Below are 9095 nucleotides of genomic sequence, written 5' to 3' on the forward strand. Positions count from 1 at the left end.
CACAGCTGTCGATCTCATCAATCAACGGTTTCGATCAAAAATCATATCTCAACCATTTATTGTCAAAATCGATAGCCCGTATGCGCCCTACAAGATGCCTTGCAGAGTCTTACACTATAGGATTTTTCAATTCGGTAGTAGATTAAATTTGTCGATTAAATTCAAAGTTATTACTATCAGAGCAAAACCTATTTCTTTCCATATTTTTAAAAATCTACAAGAAAGAGAAATCAGGCGGCAAAAATACAATATCATCGGTGCAATCAAAATAAGACATTGGCTTGTTCAGTTTGAGTATTGAAGGAGGTTTGAGTGGAGAGATATGGATAACAAAAATATATTGGGACCATGCGTAGGGGCTTTTAAAACCCCTAAACGAGCAAGCCCATTATATTAGAAAAAGAGAAATTTCAATATTTGTGTCTTTTTTGCTTTGCTATTTTGGCTTTAGATCCTTCTATCAATTGCTTTAGCCTTGCTCGCTTCCCACCGCAAACTCTATTTTGAAAAATTGACATCCTATTGACAGACTCGACAAAAAGATGCATGATAAATGATCTAAAGATAAGGCACATGACAACCTAAAAAATTGTTGCACCCAAGAGGATGTTATATAATTGGGTGCCTGTAGAGCCCCGTATTTTCGAAAAAACCATTTAAAGGTTTTATAAATACCAGATTAAGGAATTTGTGGAGTTTAATTGATTTGCGGTTAATGTGATAGAATTATAAGTGAAAGGGGTGCTAGTGTGATGTGTATATGTGTGGGTATATATATAGGAGCGTGTAGTGTAGAGAAACAAATTCCCAAACACACACACGCCCCACGCCTCTTTCTCTCCATCGGCTCTCTTCTCTCTTTCTCACACTCTCACTCAAAAATCCCACTCCAATTTCAAAACCCACCAAGATCATTCACCAAATCATCATCCTCTCGGGCTTTCGACCTTGGGTTTCGTTGGAGCAAGCTCGGAGAAGAGTATTCTCGGAGGATTTCGAATTTCAAGGCTAGGGCTTGATCAATCCCGTTGGGTTTCGTTCTCCAAGTTGAGGTAGGGAATTCTTACTCTCTCTACATGTTTATGAGTGGATTGTGTGTCAAAAATAGGGCTCTAAATGGTTGAATTCGAAGTTATGCTCTCTTTTGATTTTTCTGCAAATCGTCCACTGTAATGCAGTAGTACCAATACCACTTTTTTGAGGTACCAGTACCTTTGGTACCGATACCTAATTTTTTAGGTACCAATACCTTGATCTCTGATTGCTCACTGGATTGGTATGGTACCGATACCTACTTTTTGAGGTACCGGTATCAATGATTCAAAAAAACTGTTTTAAACCTTGTTGATCATTCGTCGATTGTGTTGGTTACCGATCACTCCTAACACTTCCTAATCACATTCTAGTCATTTCTAAACCTTGTTGCTCGTGTTCCAACGACTCGTTGTTCGTCCCTGCTCTTTTGGCCCTCATTATAATAAAGAAAAGAGTAAAACTAAATGAATATGATACTTGTTTCTTTGTTTATGCATTCGAGTTATTATGTGAGTATTGTGGCATGTTTAATGAATGATGCGGACTTGTCATTTGTTGTGCTTTACGGTATTGAGGCTTGTAGAACGAAAAATCACAATTTAGAACGATAGAATGATACGAAGAAAGCCACGGAACCATTATGAGGTGGGATGCCGGAAACGGGACGCACGGCGTCTCAAATGCCCGAAAGTACACAAGAAAGCCACGGATTCATCACACGGTGTGATGCCAGAACGAATACGGGATGCACGGGGTCCCATATGCCTGGAAATGAAAGCGAGAATACTTGACATAATGAAAACGGAGAATTTAGAGATTATTAAGTGATGTGATTGTGAACGGTGTTGGTTATCAAGTATTATCCTCTTACTCTTGTTCACGTGGGAAAACTTTATTGTTATCAATGTTCATCTCGGTGCATTATCTATCTCATATGCATATAGTTTGAGCAAAGATTTCTCTACTGGGCTAGTGTAGCTCAATCTATTATTATTTTCAGGTACACCTCAAGGGCATTGATGTGAAGTGCTTGACGTGCATATGACTTCATCGTTTTGAAAGCTAACATGGAAGAATTACTTTGGCGTCTTTTGTAAAATCCTTTTGAAGATGTAATCGTAATTTCAATTATATTCTTTTGACTTACTCTCTTGGGATTATTGTCCAAGAAATTGGGGCCGGATTGCCATTAATGTAAATTTTTAAAACTTGATTGTTCTCTTGGATGGATTATGGGAAAGCTATTGGTGTATTATGATGTATCTTAGCGATGATTTTCCTTATGAAAAGTTATTATTATTATGTTGAAAATCCAGGGCATGACAGTACCATTAATGCCATGAGTAATTTTGTTGGGGCCATGACACTATACATCATTTCAGTACATATCTACCCTACACGTGGAAAAGAAAAGAAAAGAAAGTAAAGGAAAGGAAAAACAATAAAAAAGCATCTTCCTTTGTTTGGTTTGAGAGGAAAAAGAGAAAAAAAAAAAAAATCAAACAGAGGCTTATGAACAGTAAAATTTCCTCAAACTTTCCTTCTCTTTTTCTTTCCTTTCTCCATGGATACCAAACAAGGCATAAGTCTAAAACCCATTTCCCCTCTTCCTTCAAACCCATTTGCCCTCTTTCCCCTTTTTTCCGATGATTTTTAATTACTACTGTATCATTATTTTGAACTTCGAATAGCATTTAAGAAAAATGGGAATAATAAAGATGAGAAAAGTAGGTTTTGTGGTGATTGCCTAGATAGAGATAGTGATAGAAGACGTGTGAGAAGAGAAAGACAAAAAGGACGAAGTAGAGAGAGGGAGTAGTGTGTTAAGACGAAAGGGTAAAAAGGGCAACACAATACTCTAGAAACTATCATGGCTCTAACCTATGTTGTCGTGGCATTAGCAGCATCTATATAATCCAACTTGCATGCTACGAGACCTCAGCTTTAATGTCAGATGAACACCGTAATTGTCTAAAACTATTCCACATGAAAAAACGAAAAAACAAAATTGTTAAGGAAAAGGTTAATAACCAAACAAGTGTTTTGGTCATACTGGATTAACTATTTAAGAGGAGAAGCAAGTAAATTTGTTGTGTGCCCTCAAAAGAATTCATTTTAGAATTCTTCCCAAACACCCCCTACGATCTATAACAAATCGAAACATACATGAATGTGTGTGTGTTACAAAATATGAATAACTAGTGTTTGCCCGTGCTTACGGCACTACGCACTCACTCATGTAGTGCCATAGGTGCGGGCATTTTTGTAATATAAACAATGGATAAAAAGAACCGATGGCATTTTTGTAATATATTTGTAAGAGTGTGGGTGTTTTCTTAAGAGAGTTGGAGAGCACAAATTAACCCTTGGATCAAATCAATCTCAACCCTTGGATCAAATTGTCTTGTGTGGAGGCCCACACCTTTGTGTTTTATTAGGTAGATTAACATATAAAGTAGACAAATTAAATGATTATATTTACTGAATATATTGTGTTGACTTTTGATGTCTTGAATAAGGTAACTAATTTTGTCATTTGTATGGCTTTTATGAGAAGAGATAGAAACATGGACTACAATCTGGAAACTGCTATCATTTTATCAATGCATTTCTATCGAATTCCCCCAAAAAAATAAAGACTACAATCAAGGATTCAAAATCAATCCAAATAATTCCTCCCAAACACCCACTTAATCAATCCCCTTTCTATTCACAATTTTTTTCCACTTTCATTTCATAAGCTTGATAGTCTTCAATGACACAATATGTGGCCGATGTTGTGTCAGAAATCTTGCGCGAACGTAAATTTACACTAACTTAAATGACAATAAAATATCATTTAAATATCGCAGCCTTGTGTACGACAATTTATAGGAGAGGTGCTACCGGTACAGATACCAGCATACATACCTCTTTTAGGCTCGTTTTGGGTTCCAAAAAAATGATCGGAGCCGCTCATTTTTTGAGACCCAAAACAAACCCAAAAGAGGTATGTACGCGCTGGTACAGATATAAAATCGGACTGGGGGAAGCTGCTGTGCAGCTTTGTGCTGCACAGCGTGCTGCGCAGCTTTGTGCTGCACAGCGTGCTGCGCACCCGCCGGCGATGCCTTGCCGGCATCAGTCCGGCGATCGGAGACGTTCACCGCGTAGAGCTTGTCGAGTTCTACGTGTGCGCCAAAAATTAGCTCGATCAAATATCGATAAGTATCTCATCCGAACACATATAACTTGAAAAAAATGGATTCAGTGGTTTTGATCCAGTGTTTTGTATCCATTACGATTTTTTTTTTCAAGTTATATATGTATTCCGATGAGGCACTTAACAATATTTGATCGAGTTGATTTTGGCGCACGCGTAGAACTCAACGAGCTCTACGCAATGAACGTCTCCGATCGCCAGACCGATGCCGGCAAGGCGTTGCCGGCGGGTGCGCAGCACGAAGCTGCACAGCAGCTTCCCCCAGTCCTATAAAATCTGTACCATTATCCTTTTTGTTATAGAAGGCGCTTGCCAAAAACAATTCCATTCAATATGGTAAAGTTAGTATGAAAATAAGGGAAATGATTTTGCCGCACCATTTTTTGATAATGCCACACCCTGCAAGTATATTTTTGCACCAAAAAATACACTTGCAGGGTGTGGCATTATCAAAAAATAGTGTGGCAAAATCACTACCCGAAAATAAAAATCAAGTTTTCCATATAAATTTTGCATGTTTTAATTGCATTAACTTTCACACATGTCAACACGTTATTCAAATTTGTTGACAGCCGAGTTGGGTGTGTTTGACATTTTATTTTATGGAACCCACTATTATTAATTCGGTCTTGCTATTGTCAACCCATTGGGCTGACGATAAATACACTAAAAGACAAGAAAAACACGTATTTCTGTGCACTTTTTACATCATTTATTACACATTCACACACTTACTATCGTCAGCCCATTGGGCTGATTTTAGAATTTTCCTTATTAATTTATATTACCAAAAGTTTAGATTCATTGAGCATGAGGTGTTCATTAAGGCCCCGTTTCAGAAACCTTCTGAAAAAATAAGCAGCTTTTTCACATTTTCAAACTAAAAAATAATATAAATGAAAAATAATTTTTTAATTTTTTTTGCACTGTATTAAAGATCTTGATAAGATCTATTAAATAAGATCTATATTGATAGGGAAATTATTTGTGTAAACATATTATTTTTGAGCTTGAAATTGCTTTCTTAAAAAATAAGTACGTATTTTCCGTTCCTGAACGGGGCCTAATGCACCGCTTATAATAGACTAGAAGTTAGGACTAATGTGCCCATAGAAGGGCACTAATGAAAAGCAAAAAAGCTAGAGGGACCGACGACAATCCTACCATTGGGGTACCAACAGGCACGCGGGATCCGCTCTGGATTCCGTATTGATGATTTGAGTCGTTCAATAATTTCTTTTTAAAAAAAATCGAGTGGGCCCCGTGAAAAATGAACTCAATCTAATATGTGTACGTATTCGATCTAATTTTCCATTTTTTATTTAGATTTCAGAATGGCTCGAATTATTCGTGTAGGATTTAAAGTGGGCTCTGCATGCCCGTCGATACCCCATAGGTAGGATTGTCGTCGGTACGTAGAGCATGACTCAATGAGAAGCTTTAATGAGACCAAATCTATTTTAACTACTTTTGGTATCTTTCGGCCCATAAAGGTCATTCGAAGAAGTTTCAAGAAAAAGTCCTTCAAGCATGGATCATTTGAGGAAAATTTTATTAAGGGTATCCACAATTGTATAATCAAATTAAAAAGATTTTTAAAGTTAGCAATATCTAAAGCTTTAGACATATCATACATTATAGGTTTAGTTTAAGTCGAATGAGCTCTAAACATTATAAAATGTCTAAAGCTCTAGACATCAAACATTAATCTAAACCTATAATGTCTAAAGCTTTAAACATTTTATTTTATTTTATCAAGTAAACTAATAATTTAAAGGAAAATAATTAATCTACATCGCACCTTTAATGTATGATACTTTGGTTTTAAAAAAATGTCTAAAGCCTTACATTTTAGTTTAATCTAAACCCATAATGTCTCAAGCTTTAAACATTTTATTTACATTAAACTCAATATCGGTAAAAATATTTACAAAACATCTAACTTTGCTTCATAATCTAGACTTAGTTTATGAAAAAAAGTTTGATGTTTCGTATATGCCTTTACCGATTCCAGATAGAGTTTATTTTCCATAGTGACCCTAAACAACCAATTTTGAACAAAATGAACGGTTCAGATCATTTTTTTGGGACCCAAAATAGGTCAAAAACACATATGTACGCGATGTATGTATAGGTAAACCATATTTCTAATAATTACGAAGGTTTTTACCACAGACGAGGTAGTTTTATGCATTTATCTAAGAGCATCTCCAATCCATACAAAATAGAGGATGGATGTAACACATTGAGGGGAGATTTTGTAATTTATTCCATTTTTTCTTCACTTTTTCTACTTTTTGGGAGAATCTTTGAGGGACCCACCGTCCTTTTTAGAGTTTGGTCCTCCAAAAGTAAATTTGGTCCTCTAAAAATGGAGGACCAAAAGTAAATTTGGAGTACAAATTTCCTCCAAACTCTAAAAAGGACGGTGGGTCCCTCAAAAATTCTTCCAAAAAAGTACAAAAAGTGAAGAAAAAGTGGAATAAATTACAAAATCTCCCCTCAATGTGTTACATCCATCCTCTATTTTGTATGGATTGGAGATGCTCTAACCCACATGTCTACTATTTGCATTTACTAAAATAATTATATTTGAACTTATACAGTAGATATTTAATATTTGGCTCATGAGGTTGGAAAGAGATATGGTTTTGTAATTGTAAGTCAAACCGTCAGATTCCGGGGAGGTTAAAAAAAAAAAAAAGACCAACTGTTACCCTTTCATGTGAAAAAGAAGTGGTCATTTTCCAAAAAAGAAAAAGAAAAAGAGCAGGCCAAAAACCAAAGGAGCGGCGGAGGGAGAATAGGACGAGCGGGGGCATGCGCCTCCACTCAATTTCTTTTTTCTTTTTTTTTAATTTAAGATTTAAAAATGTATATTTTGTATTTTCTCTAGTTAATTGTATTTCATAATTGTATTTTCTCTAATCAAATATCATTTCATTCTCAGTTTCTTTTCCACATATTTGAACATTGTCATTATACCGGCGAAATGAGATGTCTAATGTGAAAAATAACCACCACTTACTATTTGGAACTCTTTAATGCATAATATCCAAAATTCAAAAATGCCTAAACCATGGGTTATATGTTTTATACTTTAGCAATTATTAACAATAGGAGCAATAATGCTAAATATTGTGTAGTAAATTGCTCTAAGACTTGATCCGTTGAGACAATTCAAGTAATTCGATTGTTTTTATATTTTATGTAATTTACCATATTAAAAAATTATGTTAGGTTTTTCAATTCTTAGCACAAATATTTTAACGTTACTGAAAACGAAATTTTATGGTTAAAATGTGTTTAAAAGGTGCCCCACTTACATAGTTTTCTGGCTACGCCAGGTCAACCGATAAAAGAAGTTTCTGTCCGTATTGATGGGGCAAGAGTCGGTCAATGAATTGGAGTTTACATGTCACATTGAAAGTAACATTTTGTACAGCAATTTGGTACCCCGAAGTCTACGCATGGACGAGAAGTTTTTGGGTGTCGGGTGGGTACCACACACGTAATACTTCGTTGGTGATTTCACGTTTGGACAGTCCGAATTTTTCAAAGAGAGAGTGGTCGAGAGATCGAGAGAGAGAGAGAGAGAGAGAATAAAGCTAGGCTATCCAATGGGATTGCCGACAGGTACTTCATAGTCCGAAAGTTCAAGATCGAACACTAATAAAGGGTTTCAATTACAAAAGTGCTAGGTACAAAAAAAGAAATTACCCAGAATACACTTTTAGAGGTATTTATGACTGTTAAAGATATTTTTATTAACAGTAAGAAACCCCTATTATGGGTGATTTTCGGATATATTTTCTTTATACGTAGCATTTAGGGGTGTCAAATGGGCAGTTCAAGATCGAACACTAATAAAGGGTTTCAATTACAAAAGTGCTAGGTACAAAGAAAGAAATTACCCAGAATACACTTTTAAAGGTATTTATGACCTTTAAAAAGAGATTTTTATTAGCAGTAAGAAACCCCTATTATGGGTGATTTTAGGGTATATTTTATTTGTACGTAGCATTTAGGGGTGTCAAATGGGCAGGTTTGGATCAAATTGGGTAAGTTGCAAGTGGGTTGGGTTTTTAATGGGTCATGACCCATTTAGAACCCATTAGAGCATCTCCAGCCTTCACCCATATTTTTCCTCAAATTTGAGTCAAATTTTGTGTAAAAATCCATTTTGGGTAAACACATCTCCAACCATCAAACCCAAATTTTACACATCTCCCTCTTTCTCTCTCTCTCTAACTTGCCGTTGGAGAAATGGGTCAAGGAAAAAGTTGTCTCAGATTTGGGCAAAAAAATGGGTAAAACCCAAAATGGGAAAGGGTTTAGGTCAAAGATTGGAGAGAGATTTTTGTGATTTTTGCCCCATTTTTAAATTTGAGTTTTAAAATGGGTCAAGGCTGAAGATGCTTTTAATTATGTGCCTAATTGCTCATATCTAACCTGACCCATTTATTTAAAATAAAACTTGACCCACCCATTAACCCAATTACATATATATTAACTAGAATTCATGTTTTCTTTTCTCTCTAAGAGAGAGAGAGAGATTGATGGATTTGTGGGTTGGTTGTGGGTCTGCCATCTGGGGGAAACAAATTTCAGTGCCGGGTGGTACACATGATGCCGGCTCGGCACATCTGATCCATTGCGATTATGGGCGGTTAGGATTTAGATAGAGAAAAATGAGAGAAAAAGTGTTGGGGTGAGAGGAGAGAGATTTTCAGTCCGAACTGTTCAAAAATGTATTGGACGGTCTGGATGTGCTGAACGGATACCACGTGAGATATACCCACCCAGCATCCAAAAAAATTCGCGATTTGGAGTATGATTTCCGAGATGCCTTTTCCGT

This window comes from Rhododendron vialii, chromosome 7a (genome assembly GCF_030253575.1).
Source record: "Rhododendron vialii isolate Sample 1 chromosome 7a, ASM3025357v1".
Lineage (NCBI taxonomy): Eukaryota > Viridiplantae > Streptophyta > Magnoliopsida > Ericales > Ericaceae > Rhododendron > Rhododendron vialii.